Raw genomic sequence first — 12,670 nt, forward strand, 5'->3', positions numbered from 1 at the left:
ATATCTAAGTGATCCGACAGCCTGGGACTAGATTATCATTATTTTATAGCAATAGCAGTGACAGTACAATATTGTATATTTCATTCAGAAGAGCACAAAAAAAGAATGCTGGGAGAGTTTCTTGCGCCTCTTCTACTCTTTCAGAGCGCCATTTGTTTCCGAAGCGGTAGTAGTATCTAGTATATTAGAATTAACATCAAAAAGAATTCTAAAGGAATCAACTTTGAGAAAATAAATGCCTTTTATGTTGAGTGGGCTGGTTGCGGTGCTTCTTCTCGGTCGATATGCTCTTGACAGAGCGGTCATGATTGTCAAGAAGTTTCAATAGTGGCAGATGTAACGCGGCTCACAATTTCTCCCAATCTCAGTCTGTTCGAGGTACTTCGAGTAGGTACCTCATGTGACCAAAGAAGGCGAGGCTCCTTTGCACAGGATGCCGGCTGGACTATGGGTACCACAACGGCGCCTATTTCTGCCGTGAATCAGTAATGTGTACACATTATTGTATTTCGGTCTGAAGGGCGCCGTAGTTGGTGAAATCACTGGGCAAATGAGACTTAACATCTAACGTCTCAAGGTGACGAGCGCGATTGTAATGCCGCTCAGATTTTTTGGGTTTTTTAAGAATCCTGAGTGCGTTGTAATGGGCAGGGCGTATTAATTATCATCAGCTGAACGTCCTGCTCGTCTCGTCACTTATTTTCATAAAAAAGAGAGTATGTGGAATTAAGTTGCTCACTTGCTTATCAAAATTTAAGGTTTGTTAAGGGCTAATCACCTCTGATATGCCAACACGTCCCGCGCGGCCGGAGAAGCCAACTGCTCAGCTGTTTTGACGCCAAACCCGGCTCGGCCACTTGAAACGTGATACCCCCTTGTGTTATAATACTCGAGGTATCATTATGTGGCTTATGTTACGGTTTGCCAGATAAACATGCTTGGTTATTGCAAACAAAAAGCGTGATTTATGATAGATTCGTGCTGTGAATGACGCCGCTCTTTCAGAGTTCTACGAGAAATTGACTATTTTGCTAAACGGGTCAAAATAAAAATAATGCAATTGAATTCAGGCTGTCTTGCCATGTCCACAGGGACTTGGTAGCATAGGACCATAGAAATGACACTTTTGCACTGGAGCCTATGGGAGGTTAATTCGATTTACAACATATAAAAGCTCCACTCAAAGCAAAAAGTAAAAGATGCGTGAAATAATATATTCGCACCGAGTTGAGACCAGACCAGAATTTCACTCAAATTTTGTAAAAAAAAGCCTGTAAGATGAACATACCAGAATACGCAACTCTTACCAACCGTTCCTATCAAAATGTGTTTTACAATGATCGTAGTAAAAGTACTTAATACGTGTGAAATATTTAAGGCATTGTGCATTTGAAATAGTTGAGTTTCTCACAACTTCTCCTCATTAAGAAATCAACCTTTTCCGAAATGGTGGTTAATGGTAAAATATTATAACTTTTGTAATCATGTGGTGTAGTTTTTTGACTTAATTGATTTGTTTTAATTTGTTTTTTGTCAGCCTTTCACATCAACTGCCTAAACTGAATATGCTTTTTTATACATCACAATTACTGTGCTGTTAGACACTACATGCGTATTTAAAAGATAACTCAATTCGGTAATTGAAAGCCAAGCGCTAGACATTCCGCCGAAACGGCAAAAAAGCTTAAATGTTATACTAACAGTTTTGAAGGTATACTGCGAAAACTAAATATTACTTATACCATAAATTGTAATATACGTGGCTAATTGGAGTTCTATTTAACCGTTATGAGACTCTAAAAGATTTATTAATCAATCAAATATGATGTTAATATGTGATTTTGTTTTAAAAATTATGAGTCTTCTTAAAATATTGGAACCAAGTTTATTACTAATAATTTTATGTGACTTTAGGGTAAAGGAGGATGGCGAGAATGGACCCACATAATTTAAAAATTAAGGAAGCATCGTACAAGTACAAGATTATATTAATTATAAGCTTAAGTATACACGATGTTTATACAAAAATTATTGAGGCGCTAAGACATAGGAGTCAAAAGAAATAAATTATTATAGTTTATTAAAAAATAAGTCATCTTGCACTAGCGGAACGTTTTGCGCAAATGGCATCTACATTTTTGACATGAAAGTCATTTTTTAAATGGATGTTCCGACACCATCAAACTATCGATACCTACTCAAATCACTAATTCAGTAGTAATTCAAAAAAGATTCAATAAGATTATTTTGATTTTTTTGATACTTAAATCAGTAGGTTAGTTTAAAAGATTCGTTCTTTTTCATTTCATTCGCATTTCATTCTTTTATCATACTTGCTTGAAAAAATTTTGTACTGTGAGTCCTAAATTATTAGCTGCTGGCCAACCTTTCACATATTTATTATAATATTATCTTTTAGCAGACAGTAATTAGGCATACGCATAAGATACAAATTATTAATTGAACAAAAGATATTGATTAATTAATTTATGTTATATTTTACTTTTAGGTATATCTTTTTCTCCCACTTTTTTAGACTTACCTACGATTTGATTTTGGCACGGATGGCGAAACAAAAAATCTAATCACTCTATCTCATTTCGTGTGAGTGAGACGGAAGCTATCAATTAGTCTAGTTACTATACTTGGTCTATGAACTAACCCGACAGACGTTGTTCTGTTCATAATAAAAAAAAAACTCTTGCGGATGGAATTTCGTAAAATCCGTTCTTAGCTGACCTCTACTCGGCGAAAGGAATATTCCTACCAAATTTCAAGTCTCATATGGATATGAGACTCTCCAGAGATATCGTGATGAGTCAATAAATAGGTGGAAATCTCTTATATTTCTATATTTTGATTTGTTTTTTTCATAGTTTTGTTACGTTCAACAATTATTGATAAGTTTCCATGATGCACGCCACTTCTTTCAGTGGGTCCCAATGTACATGCATTCTCGCCATCCTCCTTTGACAACTCTTATGATTAAGTAGCAATAGAAGTACTAAGTGGTAATAGAATCGATATGCGCTGGAAATCATTATCTAAAGTATCAATTAATAGTGAAGGCTGTTGAGCGCCCGGTGTATAAGTTTTTTTTTGTAGCCAGGTTAGACCTGGTTGTTTGTTTCGGCCAATGTCGGTAAAAGCTGGACCAATTTTGATGGTACTTTCACTTGCCGTTTGTTTAAAGGTATAACTTTTATTTAAGAGCATTATTAAGAGTTCTAGATTTCTTGTATGTTTTTCTCACGAGCTCTACTTTTCCGAACATATCGTAGATTCAGTAATTTTAAATGAATATATATGTTGACGGTTCGGAAGCGCTCAGTTTAAGCCTAATTGAATAATGTTAATTTCACTTTGACTTTACTTTAAAATCTTTAAAACTGAATCCAAAAACAAAATCGCAAAACAATTATCGAAACGAAAAGTAAACATTTGATAGTAAAATTGTTTTTTCCTATTTGATGCTGCGATAGTGAAATCTCAAATATTTACCGAACCACAGCCGATCCACAAGGGCTGTGGATTTTTTCAACCCCCAAATCTCAATAGCTTAACCAACTCTATTAAGCTTCATAATTGCGTTACAATCATTCACACCTTATGCGGATTGAGATAAGGTAAGTTTTCGCGAGGCATGCGTGAAAGGGATGGCTATAGGGGGTGATTCGTAGATCTCAAGGGGTGTTACCTATGAAGTGACGCCCTGAATACTAAGGGTAGATGTCAGTTGACGAGTCTTGTTGGTTGTGATAGCACGCCGTGAGTGAAATTTTGGACGTTGTGATGTGATAAGTGGCCAAGGATAATTCCTCATTGTCTGGTATGTGTTATACTTCGCAAGTCAAACAAGTTACTTTTAAATTCAAATATTTTTTTCAAAATAGGATATGATATTACTTATTGAAAGTCAAAAACTACCACCCATTCGAAAATGTATGCCACAGACCTGAGAAGAACGGGCGCAAGTAACTCAGCTTCTTTTGTTTTCATAAAAATATGTTAACAATGTAATATCGGACAATAAAACTCTATACCCAATTTGTGATATAATTAGGAAAGTAATTAATATATGTCTTAAAACAATTGTTTCAAATTTCATTATACATTTCTTTTGAACATTTTCCGGGATCATGTTGTAAAAGCATATACATCGCTCCACAAAAGACAAACATAATATAGAATAAAAGAAAACGCCTATAGTCTCCAATCCAAGTTTTAACGATGTTTGCCGGTCTTTTAATACTTTAAGCTGAAGGTCCTAAAGTCGTTCGGTGATTCTGAAGTCGGCATTTGCCTTATGTTTATTTGATTCTGTACTTCAATATTAGAACGCTATACTAAAATAAATTGACGGACAGATGGCCAATGGGTCAGTAAAGTCCTCGCATGGCGACCATGTACCGGAAGACGCAGTGTTGGTAGCTCCCAAGATGGATCGACGATCTGGTCAAGATCGCCGGAGTAGGTTGGATGAGGGCAGCGCAGGACCGATCGTCATGGCGATCTTTGGTGGGAGGCCTTTGTCCAGCAGTGGACGTCTTCTGACTGAAATGATGAAGATCAAAGTTGTTAAAGGAGGGTTATATACATAATTGTTTAGCTAAATATAGTCTATAGTATTGGATCAGCTTAAGTATAAAACAAACTGTCGAAATTTTCGGGACGAAACGAGCAGGACGTTCAGCTGATGGTAATTGATACGGCCTGCCCATAACAATGTAGTGCCGCTCAGGATTCTTGAAAAACCCAAAAATTCTGAGCGGCACTACAATCGTGCTCGTCACCTTGAGACATAAGATGTTAAGTCTCATTTGCCCAGTAATTACACTAGCTACGGCGCCCTTCAGACCGAAATAGAGTAAAGTTTACACATTACTGCTTCACGGCAGAAATAGGCGCCGAATATAAATGGAAAAAATGTATTTGATATTATATTAATATATATTATTGAAGTAAGTCTAGTTTATATTGGTAAGTATATTCAAATACCAGTATTAGTTTGAGTGATTGTCGGTATTGAATCATAAGCAATCCTTTTAATTAAGGGAGAATATCTCGAAGTGCGTAACTGGTGTATAATTGTTTATTAGATATTAATTAATATAACTAAATTGTAACACAAATGATTTTTTTTTAAATATAAGAAGCTAACGCTATATCTAAAATTCTTATAATTAAATGATCACAGCTAAATAATTCTCAATTTTATATAAAACTAGTTCAGAATTTGTTCAATATCTATTTCTATATATATAATGAAAATGGTCTTTGTTTTACGCTCTTCCACGCCTAAACCACGGATCGTATCGACATGAAACTACCACTAATTAATGCGAAATTTATCATAGATGGTTTATGGCAACTTATTTTTTTTATTGTATTTGTAATAAGCCAATTCGCCCAGCGTATAGCGGGCGGGAACGGCTAGTTATATATTTAAATGAACAAGTAAATCTATTGACAAAGTCAAAGGAGAAACTAAATAAATCGTAAGCTTATAAAATCGAGAGTTATATGACAGATGCTACCTATATAAATGACTAACTGACCCATAGAACAAGTATAGTAACTAGACATCGGTTTGGCGTGGCCAACATTAGACAGATATATATAGGTACATAATATAACACAAGTGTTCTTTCACTATCACTTTTACATCGTAAAACACAATATCGCACCATATTTCCTTTGATTTTACTTAAAATTGTCACTGGTGTTGAATAAATAGTGGATATTTCACACGTTTCACAAGTTTTCTGTGCAGCGCTGTCAAGTTTGTTTAGCACACCGGGTGTGCTGACCTTGAAAAACCGGCACGGATGGCGAAACAAAAAATCTAATCACTCTATCTCATTTCGTGTGAGTGAGACGGAAGCTATCAATTAGTCTAGTTACTATACTTGGTCTATGAACTAACCCGACAGACGTTGTTCTGTTCATAATAAAAAAAAAACTCTTGCGGATGGAATTTCGTAAAATCCGTTCTTAGCTGACCTCTACTCGGCGAAAGGAATATTCCTACCAAATTTCAAGTCTCATATGGATATGAGACTCTCCAGAGATATCGTTATGAGTCAATAAATAGGTGGAAATCTCTTATATTTATATATAGATTACACAATTCTGTACAAATTATTTATTAATTACATAGCACATAGGTTAATTTTGATGAATAACAAATTATTTTTAATTGTTTCAGTTTTTCATACTTTTATGCCGTAGTCTAATTCCTCCCTTGAGTCTAACTGAAATATTAAATGAACAAGCACTTAAGTAATTATTTCACAAACAGGCCATTCATTTAATACTGTTAACTTGGGTTTTTCCGAAAGTAAAATGTAGACTTGTGTACTTTACTTGCTTTCATAGTGTTATGACGTATGGCATTCTGCTATGGGGTAACTCAGCAGATAACCAAACAATCTTTGTTTTACAGAAAAGAGCAATTCGTGGCATATATAATATGAAACCTCGCGACTCATTGTGTGACCGTTTTAAAGATATAAATATTTTAACTGTAACTTCCCAATATATTTTTGAAAATTTATTGTTCACACATAGAAACAAAGATAATCTGCTGAAAAGAAATGATATACATAACTTTAATACAAGATACAAGAATAAATTGTTGATTCCAAGATACCGATTACAAAAACTTAACGACAGAGCAATCAATTCGTCATTTCAAATCTTATATTAAAAAACAATTAATTAAGGAAGCCTATTAAAGAATAGATGATTTTATAAATGCCAGGATAGCTTGGCCAGATGTCGCTCCATCTCGCAATGACAGCTTGACAATACCTTAGGTTCTGGTAAACCGGTGTAGAGCTATGACTCGCTTTTGTATAATATAGTGCAATAGTATAATTATGGATACAACTTCGTATTTTTGTATATTAGAATAATTTATTTTGTGACGATTCAATGTGATCCTCGAGGTTTTATTGAATAAAGATATTCTGATTCTGATTCTAAGCCTTTAACTCTTTTGATTACAATATTTTCACATATACAACATCTCAAAAACATAAGTGCAAGTACAATTAGTCGCATCGTTTATATCTTCTTAATCTTAATATTAATAAATTATGTGACACGTTGCTTGTCCGCGATGGACTCCTAGACTAAGGAACGGATATTAATGGGAATCCCATGAAGTGCAGTTTGGTCCAACTTAAGAGATAGGATAGTTTTTATTTCGATTAGGGACCCATAAATATTTTTATTTTCAATATTTGTTTTGAATGGACATATTTTCTATGAGAGAATTTATTGACGCACGGTTTGACAGGTGTGCTGTTAAACAATTTCATTAAAACAACAGAGGGCCTACCATCAACTTTTAATAAGCGATGCGAATCCGATGCAGTTCAGTTTAGGTACCTAAACTGAATCACTAAAATTCGTACCATGAAGTGCCTTTTACTGAATGGCGTTTGGATCGCTTATGAAGAATGAACGAAATAAAATTGCGTTTCGAAACCTAAAATGATATGATTTTAGCGGTTTTTTTGCGTAGAAAATAATAAAAATACATTTTAAAATTGGGCAATTGCGTCAAATTATAAACCATTAAGCCCTTTTTTATACTTATTAAATAATAGTAATATAAATAAATATAGTTCTTTGAATTACAAATTAAATGTTTGCTTATGTGTTTTCTTAAAAATAACGAGCTATGAACGCACCTCCATTGATGTTTGATTTGACAGGACCACAGAGTACATTTTTTTTAATTCGTTCTTGCGAACAGGCTATAGCCCGGGCCCTTACTGCGTCGTCTTTAGTATTATCATTTTTGGTATTTATTTTCAGTATTTTGTTTTACAAAAAAGTCCAATAAAGTATTCTCATCTCATCTTTATTCAATAAAATTTTTCTTTTCTATGTTTTCACAATTTTTTAGAAAGTTATTAACAACACGATTCACTTTACTCTAAGGAAGTAGCAACTTTTTTCGAATCGGTCATTTTGACAAATAAGCTATCCAGTTTAGGTTGAAATAACACCTCATGGTACGAATGAATGAACGAACTAAATCAGTTTGTGATTCAGTTGATATCATTTTTGACATTCAATTGACATCATTGCGATTTAATCAGTTGATTTGACGTCAACCTAAATTAGATAGCTCTAATCATGTCGTGGTACGAAATAGCAAAGCAGTTCATTTTAGGTTGTCAATTGAATCGCAATAAGAGTTTATGGTAGGCCCGCAGGGAGTATGTTCTACGAAATAATTCTTGATGTTATAAAATATTATTGAAAAATTCATAAAAAGCAGTATTTTATTTATTATGTACAGAACAACGTCTGTCGGGTCACCCAGTAAGAGTATATTTTATTTAACGTGATATATAGAATTTTTGGGTTATATGGAATATAATTTACTATTGAGTACTTCTTCCTACTTTTTAAGTCAATTAAAAGTTATTTAATGTAAGACAATGCATATGATTAAACTTAAATTAATTAAATATTTTAGCTGTGCCAGCTTCTTTCATATATTATATTTTAATAAGCAGTTACAATTAGCAAAAGTTCGTGAAATCGTAACTACAATGTCGGTTAACCCTTTTACAACTAAGAATGGGCAATTTACTTTTATGATGAGCATATGTCGCTTGTAAAAAGATTGTGTGGGCATACTGATATTATTTAATCGCTAATTTTAAAACAATTAAGTATGTAATTATTCAATACATTTTCATGACACTATCTAGCAAAATACTCTTCTCAGCTAGTGTTAAATAGTGATTTGTCAGCAGTACTTAAGTCAAGGGAAAAATGGCATTTGAACTGCTCCATTAGCGCTGGTTAAATTATTAGTGATACTTAAATATGATACATATATATTTATCCTTGAACATCTTATAAATGTTGGCGATATCTTATGCTTATTTCTTCTACATAAGCACAATGGGTATTTTCACACTGCGCGGGTCTAAGTTTGTATAACTTAATACACTAGTATCTATTCCTATACTGTGGTTTACTGCCCCTCTAATTTTAATTACCAACAAATGGGGCTATGTAGAATAGTAATATATAGATCGTAAATATGCAGTTTGTGTTTTTGTGCCTAAATTGAATTGAATCTATGCTGGAATTCTACCGGAGGCGATTTATGATTTAAATTATGGTTTGAATCATTTCATTCATCAAAAATGATTTGCTGTTTTCGAGGAATAATTTTACGACATTGTTTGTAGTTATATATGAGTGTCCAGTATTTTTTAATTTAATTTTTTCTGTGTAACTTAAAATATTGTGTTTAAGTTGCAGACCGCTGGTTTATTAAACGGCTAGCCTTGGATGGTCTTGAACTTCATGTTTACTTAATTCCTGATCCTCTCATCAATATTCACTTCTGAACGACCGCTCGTCGCCGGGTGTCCAAACGGCTATCACGTTTGTGTATATCTAAGGGGTTCCAATCTAGGGCTGGCCAAGGAATATGTAGGATTTCTACTGAGTGTATGATCAATTAAGTTTCATAGGATCTGGCCTGATCTGCCGTTATTAACACAGAGAGTTTCTCGGGTCAGTATTTAGCTACATATTATGGCAAATTTTGCAAAGAGCTCCAGTTGGTGTGGAATGGTATTTATGTTGTTCTTTGAATGCTGACAGAAATGTCTGAAATATAATTAGTTTTAGTGACTCCCCGGTGGAAAAATACTGAATTATCTGTAACATAAGTCCATCCTCTCCAACGGCTCTCGATAAGCAAGCCATTGAATTACCCCATATCAACGATTGGCCTTACTACTGTATATAATTAAAGCTGACCCGACAGACGTTGTTCTGTTCATGAAAAAAAAAGTATTAATTTTAGCTGACCTCTACTCGGCGATAGGAATATTCCTACCAAATTTCTACCCCTTATTGTTCCAGAGATGTCATGATGAGTCAATACAAATGTGGAAATCTCATGCATATATAAGATATGTATATAATATGATTAAAGATTAGATAAATAGGTTGAAAGTATTTTAACTATTGTAATAAGATTAAATAACAATCCCAACAGTCCAATTACTGGCTCAAAGGACATTAATTTTATTTTGGTGTTACCATTATTGAAATTGTTGTAATTCCTATTAGTAGGTACTTACTTATTTACAAATTCAATCGAGTAATCTATTAGGATCCAATATGGTCGAAATAATAAATAATTTAAATAAATATCCATCCGGTAAAAAATGCGTTTGCATGATTTAATCAGATGGCAACTTACTTTGAATCGAGTTTATTTATTTATTTAGAAATACCAACATTTGTGTACATTGATGCATTATATATTTATAATAACAGATTAAATATAATGTACGTAGTGTAACACACAATTACAGGTATCTACCACATGCTTTAATAATTTTCACAAAATAAATATTAGTTTAAGAGAAAAAATAATAATACTAACAAGTAATAATGGTTAAATGATTTGGTATTTAAAATGGAGGGAGTATAAAAGTACCAGGCAATCATAAAGTCGAAGAGATAAGAACTTCCTTTTGAGTTGTTTTCATATTGATACAAGATATATACACAAATTTAAAAGACCCCCAATGGATTCTTTGCTGCTGAGATATTGGCTGGAGGTGACCACTGACCAGGTGAAAGATATGTTTGCATGATTTAACCAGGCGGCCATAAAGTCCAGAGATAAAACAACATTTATTAATGAGTAAACTTTACAAGCGTGTTATCTAAGGGTCAATATTACCATTACAATTAAAATGTATGAGAGGTTAACCCTAAACTGCCTAATGACAGATGGTCACTTTGAGATACCGATCTCGGGGTAACTTTATAACCTTAACCCTAATCGCGGTCAGATGTACCGCCACATTCAAACTATGTAGTTTTTAATTTTATTGGTATTTATTTCTTGTTTTAACGGTTTGTCTTTATTTTTTCGCTCAATTAGCTCAATTTAGCTTTATTTCTTTGTAATGAGTAAAAGTTACCTATGTGCTGTAGACCCATTTTGCTTTTTAACGAACTTATTTTTTTATAACTACTACAGTAATGATGATCTAAGTAATTTTCTTATAAATAAAAGATCCTTCGAGATTGCTTTATTCATTTACATGAAATAATTATATTTATGCATGACAAAAGCTGTATATATATTAATTTACCATGACTTCAGAAATGGTTTAGTGAGAAGAAGTAACAAGAATCTTGTTGCTACTCTTTTAAATCAATATGTACTGCTCTATCAGTCATATTTTTTAAACAATCTATGCAAAGTTCATAGTAATTCTAAGATTTTTGTTTATTTAAATATCTTAATATTAGATACCTAATGCCTACTTTTCGGCTAAGTCGAGTTAGTAAGTCCTTTGTAAGTTAATTTTATCTTAAGTGTCTAAACAAAATAATGTATTACGAAATTCATAAGAATTGTTAAAAACGTTTGTGTGGTACTGGTGACTATAACATAAATGACTTTCTTAATGATACCACAGATTGGGAATGGAGCGACAGCCCTCAGGCTATCAAATAAAAAAAAAAATTGTACGATGTTACATTGTAACTATATTTTTATGACAAAATAAGCCCGCTGACTTGCTTGCGCCCGTTCTTCTCAGCTCTGAGGCATACTCTTTCGAATGGGTATTAGTTTTTAACTTTCAATTAGTGATTTCATATCCTATTTTGAATAAAAATATTTGAATACTTATACTTTAAAACTTATAAAAAGAATATAACTAATTAAAATACAATTAGAACTGGTCACCATATCAAATTTTATAATTTAACTAGCCTCTCGGCTTTTATTTTCCTGTTGAATTGAATCGTTTTCTAAACACCGAGCAAACAAGCTCATTCCATTGTTTGGTTATTTTTTTTATGGAATAGGAGGACAAACGAGCGCACGGGTCACCTGTTGTTAAGTGATCACCGCCGCCCACAATCTCTTGCAACACCAGAGCAATCACAGGAGCGTTGCCGGCCTTTAAGGAAGGTGTACGTGCTTTTTTGAAGGTACCCATGTCGTATCGTCCCGGAAACACCGCACAAGGAAGCTCATTTCACAGCTTTGTAGTACGTGGAAGAAAGCTCCTTGAAAACCGCACTGTGGAGGACCGCCACACATCCAGATGGTGGGGATGATATCTTAACTTGTGGCTGTGTTGTGTTTTCGATAGAAAAAAATGAAATTTACTGCATGTTATTTAATATATATACCTACTAGCTACTGTCCCCAACTGTATTCCTGCAAAATTCACTTACACTGTACACCGATAATCGGTTGAGTATTTAATAATAATAATAATAATCATTTATTTCGGATTCATCCATTCATGAGGTTACATTCAGTGGCGTGCATTGGTTTTCTAGCAAGGTAGGCACTGTGTATATAACTAGTCGTAGTTGCGTTTTAGTCGACAGTACTAGTTTTAAATAGGTGAGGTCTAAATACTAACTACCTACCGTAGGTAATTTTAGTATGTGGCGTAAGGAATTCCACCTTCGCATGACACGCCACAAATTAGGATATATAGATATGTTTGAAGCGTTAAAGCAAAAAGCAATCATATTATCGTGAACTATAATGTCAAAAAATTATCCCTACCATCTGGATGTGTGGCGGTCCTCCACAGTGCAGTTTTCAAGGAGCTTTCTTCCTCGTACTACGAAGCTG

General features: G+C 33.7%; 1 protein-coding gene across 1 annotated transcript in view; it reads left to right on the forward strand.

Annotated features, from left to right (window-relative positions):
- The first annotated feature begins 3,745 nt into the window (after window positions 1-3,745).
- The window catches only part of LOC126972394 (homeobox protein Hmx-like), a 40,671-nt gene continuing 31,746 nt past the window's right edge, over window positions 3,746-12,670 (forward strand). Inside the window, exon 1 of the mRNA XM_050819109.1 lies at window positions 3,746-3,829. The gene's annotated coding sequence lies outside the window, so the exon portion shown is untranslated. The remainder of the gene's footprint in view (window positions 3,830-12,670) is intronic.

Source organism: Leptidea sinapis, chromosome 26 (assembly GCF_905404315.1).
Source record: "Leptidea sinapis chromosome 26, ilLepSina1.1, whole genome shotgun sequence".
In the NCBI taxonomy this organism is placed as follows: Eukaryota; Metazoa; Arthropoda; class Insecta; order Lepidoptera; family Pieridae; genus Leptidea; species Leptidea sinapis.